This window comes from Neovison vison, chromosome 8 (genome assembly GCF_020171115.1).
Source record: "Neovison vison isolate M4711 chromosome 8, ASM_NN_V1, whole genome shotgun sequence".
In the NCBI taxonomy this organism is placed as follows: domain Eukaryota; kingdom Metazoa; phylum Chordata; class Mammalia; order Carnivora; family Mustelidae; genus Neogale; species Neogale vison.
Window position 1 is genome coordinate 17,350,787 of NC_058098.1, and position 13,061 is coordinate 17,363,847.

General features: G+C 36.6%; 1 protein-coding gene across 4 annotated transcripts in view; it reads left to right on the forward strand.

Moving 5' to 3' along the window:
* PTPRT (protein tyrosine phosphatase receptor type T) overlaps positions 1-13,061 on the forward strand; it is an 804,817-nt gene that overhangs the window by 564,577 nt on the left and 227,179 nt on the right. The window lies entirely within an intron of this gene.

Consider the following 13,061-nt stretch of genomic DNA (forward strand, 5'->3'; position numbering starts at 1 on the left):
CCCATATTGGGAGCATAGATATTTACAATTGTTAGATCATCATAAAATTATGAATGAAAGGGGAGAGATCACAACTAACACCAAGGAAGTAGAAACAATCATCAGAAGTTACTACGAACAGTTATATGCCAATAAGCTTAGCAACCTTGATGAAATGGATGCATTCCTGGAAAAATATAAACTACCAAAATTGAACCAGGAAGAAACCGACAACCTGAATAGACCGATATCTAATAACGAGATTGAAGCAGTGAGATCTGAAAAACAGTCTGAGGGGTTTGAAGTGGCGGGGGGGTGGGAGGTTGGGGTACCAGGTGGTGGGTATTATAGAGGGCACAGCTTGCATGGAGCACTGGGTGTGGTGAAAAAATAATGAATACTGTTTTTCTGAAAATAAATAAATTGGGAAAAAAAAAAAAATCTCCCAAAAAACAAGAGCCCAGGACCTGACGGATTCCCTGGGGAATTCTACCAAACCTTCCAAGAAGAAATAACACCTATTCTCCTGAAGCTGTTTCAAAAAATTGAAGCAGAAGGAAAACTTCCAGACTCTTTCTATGAAGCCAGCATTACCCTGATCCCCAAACCAGGCAAGGACCATACCAAAAAGGAGAATTTCAGACCAATATCACGGATGAATATGGATGCTAAGATTCTCAACAAGATCCTAGCCAACAGGATCCAACAACACATTAAAAAGATTATCCACCATGATCAGGTGGGATTCATCCCTGGGCTACAAGGATGGTTCAACATTCGTAAATCAATCAATGTGATACAACAAATTAATAGGAGAAGAGAGAAGAACCACATGGTCCTCTCAATTGATGCAGAAAAAGCATTTGACAAAATCCAACATCCGTTCCTGATTAAAACGCTTCAAAGTATAGGGATAGAGGGAACATTCCTGAACCTCATCAAATCTATCTATGAAAGACCCACAGCAAATATCATCCTCAATGGGAAAAAGCTTGCAGCCTTCCCGTTGAGATCAGGAACAAGACAAGGATGCCCACTTTCACCACTCTTGTTCAACATAGTATTAGAAGTCCTAGCAACAGCAATCAGACAACAGAGAGAAATAAAAGGTATCCAAATTGGTAATGAAGAAGTCAAACTCTCTCTCTTCGCAGATGACATGATTCTTTATATGGAAAACCCAAAAGACTCTACCCCCAAACTACTAGAACTCATACAGCAATTCAGCAGCGTGGCAGGATACAAAGTCAATGTGCAGAAATCAGTGGCTTTCTTATACACTAACAAGGAAAATACAGAAAGGGAAATTAGAGAATCGATTCCATTTACTATAGCACCAAGAACCATAAGATACCTGGGAATAAACCTAACTAAAGAGGTAAAGGATCTATACTTGAGGAACTATAGAACACTCATGAAAGAAATTGAAGAAGACACAAAAAGATGGAAGACCATTCCATGCTCTTGGATCGGAAGAATAAACATCGTTAAAATGTCTATACTGCCTAGAGCAATCTATACTTTTAATGCCATTCCGATCAAAATTCCACCGGCATTCTTCAAAGAGCTGGAGCAAATAATCCAAAAATTTGTATGGAATCAGAAGAGACCCCGAATCGCTAAGGAAACGTTGAAAAACAAAAATAAAGCTGGCGGCATCACCTTACCTGATTTCAAGCTTTATTACAAAGCTGTGATCACCAAGACAGCATGGTACTGGCATAAAAACAGACACATAGACCAGTGGAACAGAGTAGAGAGCCCTGATATGGACCCTCAACTCTATGGTCAATTAATCTTCGACAAAACAGGAAAAAATATACAGTGGAAAAAAGACAGTCTCTTCAATAAATGGTGCTGGGAAAACTGGACAGCTATATGTAGAAGAATGAAACTCGACCATTCTCTTACACCGTACACAAAGATCAACTCAAAATGGATAAAAGACCTCAACGTGAGACAGGAATCTATCAGAATCTTAGAGGAGAACATAGGCAGTAATCTCTTCGATATCAGCCACAGCAACTTCTTTCAAGATACGTCTCCAAAGGCAAAGGAAACAAAAGCGAAAATAGACTTCTGGGACTTCATCAAAATCAAAAGCTTCTGCACAGCAAAGGAAACAGTCAAAAAAACAAAGAGGCAACCCACGGAATGGGAGAAGATATTTGCAAATGACAGTACAGACAAAAGGTTGATATCCAGGATCTATAATGAACTCCTCAAACTCAACCCACACGAAACAGACAAACACATCAAAAAATGGGCAGAAGATATGAACAGACACTTCTCCAATCAAGAAATACAAATGGCTATCAGACACATGAAAAAATGCTCATCATCATTAGCCCTCAGGGAGATTCAAATTAAAACCACATTGAGATATCACCTTACACCAGTTAGAATGGCCAAAATTAACAAAACAGGAAACAACATGTGTTGGAGAGGATGTGGAGAAAGGGGAACCCTCTTACACTGTTGGTGGGAATGCAAGTTGGTGCAGCCTCTTTGGAGAACAGTGTGGAGATTCCTCAAGAAATTAAAAATAGAGCTTCCCTACGACCCTGCAATTGCACTCCTGGGTATTTACCCCAAAGATACAGATGTCGTGAAAAGAAGGGCCATCTGTACCCCAATGTTTATAGCAGCAATGGCCACAGTCGCCAAACTATGGAAAGAACCAAGATGCCCTTCAACGGATGAATGGATAAGGAAGATGTGGTCCATATACACTATGGAGTATTATGCCTCCATCAGAAAGGACGAATATCCAACTTTTGTAGCAACATGGACGGGACTGGAAGAGATTATGCTGAGTGAAATCAGTCAAGCAGAGAGAGTCAATTATCATATGGTTTCACTCATTTGTGGAGCATAACCAATAGCATGGAGGACAAGGGGCGTTAGAGAGTAGTAGGGAATTTGGGTAAATTGGAAGGGGAGGTGAACCATGAGAGACTATGGACTCTGAAAAACAGTCTGAGGGGTTTGAAGTGGCGGGGGGGTGGGAGGTTGGGGTACCAGGTGGTGGGTATTATAGAGGGCACAGCTTGCATGGAGCACTGGGTGTGGTGAAAAAATAATGAATACTGTTTTTCTGAAAATAAATAAATGGGGGAAAAAAAAAAAAAAAAAGGCTTGCTCTGAGTCAATGAGGGTATACACAGGTAAATAATCTACAGTCACTGCCCTCAGAGAACCCACAATACAGTGGAAAAGAGAGTCCTAAAAACAAACATGTACAATAAGCCATATCAGGCATCTCATTGGTGGAGTACCCAGTGTACAATTGGTAACCTGGAAATGGAGGCGATGAGAAGATGTTGAGGAAAAGTTTCATGGAAGAAATGGTATTTCAGGAGAGTATGGAAGATTAGTGAATATTTCTCATGCAGACAATAGATCAGAGGACTGACTGTGTCCTGAAAAGGAAGTGTCTGAGCAGAAACTCAAATTGTATTGTTCCAGGATTTGGGGAGATTTGTCAGGATTGGTTTTGAGATAATAGATGGAAGTCTAGAGGGAGGCAGGGAGCAGATAATGGGGGATTGGAGGATTATGCATGCCCTGCTAAAAAGTTTATAATGGATTCTCTTGCAGACAGGGGAAAATATCTTCTCAATAATCCCAGCATAAAAAAATTATTTCAATAATAAAGTCATGTTGGGGCACCTGGGTGGCTCGGTCATTAAGCGTCTGCCTTCAGCTCAGGTGGTGGTCCCAGGGTCTTGGGTTCTAGCCGTGCATCTGGCTCCCTGTTCAGCGGGAAGCCTGCTACTCCCTCTCCCACTCCCCCTGCTTGTGTTCCCTCTCTCACTGTGTCTCTCTCTCTCAAATAATAAGTAAAATCTTAAAAAAAAAAATAAAGTCATGTGCATATACTTCTTTGCATCTCTCAGGCACTTGTGTATTCAAAATTTTGTTCAACCCAGTGAGATGTGCATTGGATTCTGCTACCATTCTGTAGATGAGGACACTGTGACTCGGGAAGATTAAGGAATTTACCCAAGGAATTTGCCCAGGAGTTTTACTCAAGGTCACTCAACTGATGAAAAACAAAACTAGAATTTGAATGTCTAACACCACCTATTTTTCATGGCATGCTTAATATGTGCCAGATACTGTGCTATCAGTGACGAGAATGAGCAAGTCTCTTGCCTCCATGATCTTTCCATCTGGTGGGGAGCGTAGAAAGCTGACAAATAGTAAATCCACAAATCATTTCGTAGAGTGATGGGTGAGAATAGAAGAGTCTCATGATGTAACAGTTGAGTGGAACTATCAGGGCTGGCATCTTGAAGAAGTGACAGGTAACAGAACTCAAAAGATGAGGACATGAAGATTGCAAGGTATTCCAGGCAGAAGGAACAGCAATGTAAAGGCCCCAAGGATGAAATAATTCAGTATGTTATTTGGGTTATCTTTGTTACTCACTTTGGGTTCCCTTTACCCATTCTTACTGCCTTTTTAAAAAAATATGTAAAATATTACAACATGATTTCAAAGGTTTAAGTCATATAAAAGAAGTATATGCAGAAAGGTACATACCATTTCTTTTCATCCCATTCCCACCTCCCCTGTGGGAAACCAATGTCATTAGTTTCTTGTAAACTGTTGGGAAAAACTCAAGAAATTCATATATATTTTATTTCCCCTTCTTATAGAAAAGGCGACATACCATGGATGCCTGGAAATCATTTTATATTAGTTCATAGAGGTCTTCCCCATTCTTTTTTAGAGTTGCATAGTATTTCATGGTATAGATATATATTAGTTTATTCAATTACTCTCATGTATGGACATATTGATGAGGAACTCATCAATATGGGACTGGGAACACCCAGTATTTTTCAATTGCAAACATTGTAATAATGGAATGTGTGAATATATATTTCTATATTGTTGGAAGTGTGTGTTGAAAGTTATACATAAGAAACTTTATCTTGGCTGTTATCAATAATGTTTCAACAAATGTAGGAGTGCATATATATTTGACGAAAACAACCTAGGTGTCCACAATGGGTGACTAGATAAAGAAGATGTGGTGTGTATATATTTAATGTAATGTGTATACACACACACACACACACACACACACAATGGAACACTTCTCAATCTTAAAAAAAAAAAAGAATGAAATCTTGCTCTTTGTGACAACATGGATAGATCTTGAGGATATTATATTAAGTGAAATAAGTCAGAGAAAGACACACTGTATGATTTCACTTTATATGTGGAATCTAGAAAGCAAAGCAAACAGACAAAACAAAACCCAGACTCATAGATACAGAGACCTTGGTGGTTCCCAGAAGGAAGGGGTTTGGGGGAGAGCAAAATGTTTGAAGGGGATCAAGGATACCAACCTCCAGTTATAAAATAAGTCATAGGGTAATATATAGCATGGGGAATATAGTCAGTAATATTGTGTCAACTTCGTATGGTGACAGATGGTAACTAGACTTCCTGTGGTAATCATTTCATAATATAAACAAATGTTGAATCACTATGTCATATACCTGAAACTAATATAATATTGTATGTCAATTATACCTCAATTTTAAAAGAAAAAAAATTATCTCACTATAGTTTTAATTTCCTTTCTCTTATTATAAGTGATGTTAACATATATTTCAAAATATATTTTCATATATTTAGGAGATATTTTAGTTTCTTAATTCCATCCTTATACCTCATTTTTTAAAAGCGAAACCTGCCCCCATCACAGGGCTTGAAATCATGACCCTGAGATCAAAATTGCATGCTCTATGGATGGAGCTAACCAAGCATTCCTTCTCCTTATGTCTTTTTTTTTTAATTTTTCAGCTTAACAGTATTCATTATTTTTTCACCACACCCAGTGCTCCATGCAATCCGTGCCCTCTATAATACCCACCACCTGGTTCCCCCAACCTCCCACCCCCTGAGCCTTCAAACCCCTCAGATTGTTTTTCAGAGTCCATAGTCTCTCATGGTTCACCTCCCCTTCCAATTTCTCCTTATGTCTTTTGCCTGGTTTTCTATCAGGCTTTTTACTCCCCCACCCTCAATTTCTAAGGGCTATTTATGTATAAGGGATATTAATTCTTTATCTGTGATATATGTTACAGTTTTTCCCAGTTATTTATCTTTTGACTCCGCTTATAAGTGTTTTTGCCACACACACACCCCAAAATACGTAGTCAAATGCATCAATTTCTTTTCTTTTATTGAATCCAAACTTTGAGTCATAGTGATAAACCTTTTCTTACACCAGGTTTACAAAGAAATTCACACTTTTGCTTCTAATGCTTATATACTTTCATTTCTTTACATTTTAGCTTTCTGATGTTTGGTGTTTATTTTTGCATATGGTGTGAAGTAAAGATTTAATTTTATCTTTTTTCCCAAATACCTATTTAGTTGTCCTAGTATCATTTATTTATAAGTCCATTTTTGCCTCAATATTTGAGATGCCCCTTGTCTTGTGTTTTAAATTTTCATGTGTTCTTATGTCTTTATCTGGACTCTGCATTCTGTTCCACTGGTGTGTTTGCCTATTTATACAATAGTACGACATAGTTAAAATTACAGAGATTTTTATGTTTTAATATGTAATAGAGCCAGTCTTCCTGCCCAGATTTTTCTCTTTCACTGATTTTCTGCTTTTTCTTGCATGTTCATTTTTTCATGTAAGTCTTAGTGTCACTTCTCCACTTCCATAAAAATCCTATTAGTAATTTTACTGGGATTACCTTCCATTTATATATTAATTAGGGTGAAATGACATCTTTAAAGATGTTAAACTGTCCTAACTTAGAACAGAGCATAGCTTTCTATTTATTCGAGTCTGCTTGTTTTTCGTGGGTGGTATAAAACTTTCTTCATATGTAGGTTTTTGTACTTCTTGCTAAGTTTATTACCAATGATTTAATCTTTGTCATTGTAAATGGTATTTGCTGGCATGATATCCTCAAATTGATTATCTGTTTTATATATGGATACAGTTCACATAAATGTTCTCTATACTATCGTGTCATTTACAAACAGAAATATTTTGAAGTTTATTTTCAAGGGACACTTGGGTGGCTCAGTCAGTTAAGCATGGGTCTCTTGATTTTGGCTCAGGTCGTGATCTCAGATTGGAGAGATCTCACCCTGCCTCCTTGGGCTCTTTGCTCAGCAGGGAGTCTATTTTTCTCCCTCTGCACACTCTCTTTTCTCAAAAATAAATAAATAAATCTTTTTTAGAAAGTTTGTTTTTCTGTGTGTATGCTCTGATTGATTTCTTTTATCCAGCTGTACTGGCTAATACTTCCTGTATGATGTAAAGGAGTAATGGAGATAGAGAACATTCTACTCTTGATCTTGATCTTAGTGGGAATGCCTTCACTAAATCCCCATTAAGTAGGATGCTGATTTTAGGACTAAGTTTTTTTTCATCATATTATGAAAGTCTTCATCAATTCCTATTTTCTTGAGTATGTTTTTAAATTAGAAATAAATGTTGAATTTCATTGAATGCTTTTTCTACATTAGAGATAATGATTTTCTTCTTTGATCTATTAATATGGTATATATATTATATGAATGGGTTTCTTCACAGTGAACCGACCTTCCACTTCTAGAATACATTCCACTTGTCCATGGCATTTTATTTTTCTCAATGCACTGTTGAATTCTGTTCACTAACACTTTAAGAGTCTCACACATTCAAAAATAAAATTGGTCTATAATTTCCCCTTCTTTGGTATTGTCTTTACCAAGTTTATGTGTCAATGTTATGCTAGTTTCATAAAGAAATGAGCAAGTTCTCCTTCATTCTCCATGTTGTAGAACAATATATGTTAGTACCATCTTCTCTTTAATGGTCTGGTCACAGTACCCAGTGAAGACATCTGGGAGCAGTGTGTTTTTTATGGACTAGTCCCTGACATATTTCTTTTTTTCTTCTGTGGACTGTAGTATAAGTTTTTATTTCTAATATGACCCATTTTTCCTAGGCATTTATCAATTTCATTTAGCTTTTCAAAATTATTTCCAGACATCTGAAGAATAGTCACATTTTTACAAATTTCGTCTTTTTCAGTGTTTATTTCCCCTTTGTCATTTCTGAGTTGTATAATGGTGCTCCCTCTCTCTTTCCCTTTGTTCTACAATTTTTCTCTTAAATAATTTCTTCTTTTGCCTTTCCTATTCCCTTTTGTTTTCTTTTTGGTGCATTTTTTTTGGTTCCTTTCCTAGATTTTTGTGCTGGAAACTTAGTTAATTTTTTTCATTCTTTCAATTTATGTCTGCTATAAATGTTTTTCATAGATTCTGACATGTAGAATTTTCCTTGTATTTTAATGCCCTGTTCACCTAGGAGTAAGTCAAAAGAAATTATCTTGGAGCTTTTGAGGTGGAAGGACCTGTTTGGTTTTTTAATATTCTTAATAATTTTTAATTTTATTACATTGTAATCATAAAATATTGATAATAATTCTATTTTATGGAACATAGTGGTGCTTTCTTAATTAGCTAATATATGGTCAATTTTTGTGAATGTCTCATAAAACCATAAGAAGTTTTCTATTATCAGGCTGTAGGGTTTGATACACATCCAGTAGGTTTGCTTATTTTAGCATTTCTGTGTATGTGCCTTTTTTCCCACTTGATCTGTCTTATGCTGACAATAGCCTATTATTCTTGCATCTCTTAGAGTTTCTACTTCATGAAGGTGATTATTGTGGTTTTGGTGCAGAGATGTTCATACCTGTTACATTTCTCATTAATTGTGGGTTTAAGCATTAGAAAGTGTCCTTTCTTATATTTAATGCTTTTTAAATTGTATTCTCATCTATCTGATATCAGGATTGCTCTTATTGCTGGTTTTTTTTATTTGTATAATTTCTCCCATTCCTTTATTGTTGCTTTTCTGAATCACTGTTATAGGTATGATCTTTATATATAACAGACACTTGGGTCTTGCTTTATGAAACAGTTTGAAATCCCTTTCATTTTAATTATGTGAGTTAAAACCATTCACATTTGTTGACATGACTGACATGTTTGGTCTCAACTCTATCACCTATTCTTTATATCGTTATTTATATGTGTTTTCCTTACTCTTTTGTGCTAAAATGTCTTTTGATATTCAGAAGGATTTGTACTTCTTTTCTGGTAGTTATCATTGTAATCCTTCAGTCCTCTCTTTGTAGCTAACCTTTACTGTCTGGTTTGTCAACATTTCTTCCCAGAATTATTAAGGTATAATCAACAAATAAAAGTGGTATACATTTAAGATGAAATGATTACCACAGTCAAGCTGACCAACATACGCATCACCTCACATTGTGCGTGGTGAGAACATTTAAGATCTACTCTCTAAGGAAGTTTCAAGTATAAAATACAGTATGATGCAGATCTCCAAAACTTAGGAATCCTACATAACTCTTGGACCAGCATCTTCCCTGCTCTCCAGCCCCTTACAAAGACCATTCCTCCTTCTGCTTTTACGACTTCAGTTGTTGTTGTTTTTTTAATTCCACATGTATGTGAGATCACACAGTATTTGTTTTCCTCTGTCTGGCTTATTTCACTTTTCATAATGTCCTTCAGGTTCATCTATGTTGTTGCAAATAGCAGGATGTCTGTCTTTTTTAAGGCTCAATAATAGTCCATACTCCTATATACCCTAAAAATGTAGATATATATTTTTCTTTTCCCTACTCCTAATGTCCCTCAAACTATTTAGCCATGCTTATCCCTTTAGTGTTCTGGTTGGGACAAGAAATGAGTCGGCCTCTTGGGAAGCACCTTGCCAACTGAGGAAGCCAGGCATTCACTGTGCTCTCATATAGCCCCAGGAGAGAAATCATGAGCTTATGGGGTCTCTCTTGGCATTGGGCTGTGCCACTCTGGGGGGCAGGTGATGTGAATAAAGTGAAACTGCTCCTCTTACCCTCTTCATTGCATTTGTTTTCAGACTTTCTGCTCTGGTAGGGTACTGGGACCCCTCTGCTGGACTTCTGAGCTCCCACGAAGGTACTCCAGAGGTACTCTTCTCCATGTGTAGTTGTCAAAATTATATTTCTGTAGGAGGATGAGTAGTGGAAATTCTTATTCTGCTATCTTGCAGACATCACTGACTTGTAAGTTTTTGATAGATCCATTGACTTTCACCTAGTTCCTGTAGAACAATCAATGTGTTTATCCTACTCTCCTCTTTCTCTGTTTTTTCTCTTTTTCACTTTCTCTTGCATTACTTCTACATTGTCAGAAAATATAACATTTCTGTGTTGTATCTAGGTAGGGACCTTGTTTTAGTCTTAGATTTACAGTTAAATATGTATCACTCCTTTTGCTGAAGTTTCTTCAGTCAAATCTTTGTTGAGTGACACTTATCCTCTGATAAATACCTCAAGAAAGACTCATGAGTATTCATTGGTATTCATTGAGTTATTGAATGTTGAAAGTTATTTTTTCTATAGCTTTGAAATTCAAAACATGCCTGGATAGTTATAAAATCCTTAGTTCATAATTTCTTTGAGTTTCTTGAAAATGCTCCCCATATTTCCTGGCCTTTTATGTTGCTTTGGAGATATCTCATGACATCTCTTGCCCTTGTGAATTATTTGATTTCTTTGCCTGGAGTCCTTGAGGACTTTTTTTCTTTTTTTAAGTTGAATTGTTTTATTAGGATCTTGGAATAGATCTTTCAGATCTTTGAGTCCTTTCAATATGTAGACTTAGGTTATCCTTTTTTTTTTTTTTTTTAAGGGAGATTTCCTAGGTAGGCCTGATTTAATCAGGTGAAGCTTTTTTTAATTTTAATTTTAATTTTTTTAAGATTTTATTTATTTATTTGAGAGAAATATAGTGAAAGAGAACACGAGAGGGGAGAAGGTCAGAGGTAGCAGACTCCCCATGGAGCAGGGAGCCTGATGCGGGACGCAATCCCAGGACACTGGGATTATGACCTGAGCTGAAGGCAGTCGCTTAACCAACTGAGCCACCCAGGCGCCCTCAGGTTATCTTTTTTTTTTTTTTACAGGTTATCTTTTAATTCCAGAAATTTTCCTTGAATTATTGTTCTAAATCATTGCCTATCAAATTGTTCTGTCTTCTCAGGGATTTCAAGTATACATATATTGGATCCTCTTTGTCTTCTCTTTAAGTCACCCTTTCACTGACCCTGGCTGTTTTATTTATTTCATTTTCTTTCTTTTGGTTGTTTTTCCCTTTCTTCGGTGCCCCTTGTTAAAGTTTTATTTTGGACACCTTATTATTTAAACTTCATTTTTGAAGTGCTTTGGCCTTTTTATTTTCCTGAGTTCAGTCATCTCTCTCTTTTTGTGCTGATTTTTTTAGACACTTCATTTTCTAATCTTTGCATTTCTAATTCAAAGTTGTTTGAGGAAATTTAATTCAATTTGGAGTGTTGTTTATCATTTTCTTCTGGGGTGCAGTTGTTTTTGTTTTGTTTAGGGGATGGATTTTCATCACTTAGGATATTTTTATTTTTATTTTCTATTTTCTTTTTTTAAGATTTATTTATTTGATAGAGAAAGCACAGCAGGGGAAGCAGCAGGTAGAAGGAGAGGGAGAATCAGGCTCCCTGCTGAGCAGGAAGCCCAATGCAGGGCTCAAACCCAGGACCCTGAAACCATGACCTGAGCTGAAGGCAGACACTTAATCAACTGAGCCACCCAGATACCCCTCCATTTTCTTCATATAGTAGTTGTATTTGGCTCCTTTCTTTTATTCATATTGTAGATTTAAGGTGGCTTATAATATTTCTAGTTTAAAAACACAGTATTCTGATATAGTAGTGAAGTCCTGTTTTTTAACGGATAACTAAGTTTTGTTGATAACTAAGTTTAAGTTTTGTTGGGGGATGGGTATTTGCATATTCTTGGACTTATTGTTGCTGTTGTTCTCTTTTGACTTATAAAACCTTAAAATTCCTTCTGCTTCTTTTCCTTTTCCTCATCCAATCTCCCAAGGGCACTTTTCCCTTCTTTTTACATTATTTTCTCCCATAAGTTATACCTATTTAAGGTTACCCCTTGAATTTGTATGCCTTCAAGTCTTTTCTACCTATTCATTGTCTTAATCTACCAGCATTTTCCACATTTTCAGATTTTTCCTACATGTGAACTCATTCTTGCTAATGATCATTTTATTTTTTTATAATGTTATGTTAGTCACAATGCAGTACATCATTAGCTTTTGATGTAGTGTTCCATTATTCATTGTTTATGTGTAACACACAGTGCTCCATGCAATACATGCCCTCCTTAATACCCATCACTAGGCTGATACATCCTCTAACCCCTTCCACTCTAAAACCACTTCAGATCAATATTACACCCTCTTCTGGCTTACATCTCTTCTCTTTTAAGTTGCTTTCCTGTATGGACCTTGCTGTCCACAAAATCTTGTGCTGAAAACCTTAGAAATATTTCATTCAGTTGTGGTTTTTGTTTGTTTATTTGTCTGTTTTTTACTAACAGAGATTATGAAGTTTTGAGGATTTGCTCTATTTTAATTATGCTAAGGTTGTATACTTTGTGGATTTTTAGAAGAGAGTCAAAGAGAATTGGGGTGCAGAGAAATTAGATTGAGGACCCAGTAGGTGTCTGTACCAGAAGCCGATACAGAATCATAAGCATTGGGTGGGGTGAGGTAGTGGGAAGTCTCTAAGTTCAGGCAGAGCCAAAATATGCCTTCCTAGGGTGGGGGAGGTTGAAACAGCCTCTGCAGCCACTCTTTTGGCCATCACCATCTCTAGGCTAGACTACACCACTACCCTCTTCCTACTGACTCGTTTTTCCTATACCATAAGTCTGTTCTCTATATAACAGTCTCTATATTTTAAAAAAATATAAATCTGGAAACTTTATTGTTCCTGTTCATAACTCTTTGATTGTTTCCTGTTGTTCTTAACATATAGACGGAAACTCTACAGCCTAAAAGACTACCAGGCTTCTGTCTCTAGCTTCATCTCATATCATTCTTCAAATTCTTCATTATGATGTTATCTTCCAACTTCTTTACACCTTCAACTACAACATACATTTTCTCACTTCGGGGTCTTTGCATGTCTGTTCCTGAGTCCAGGA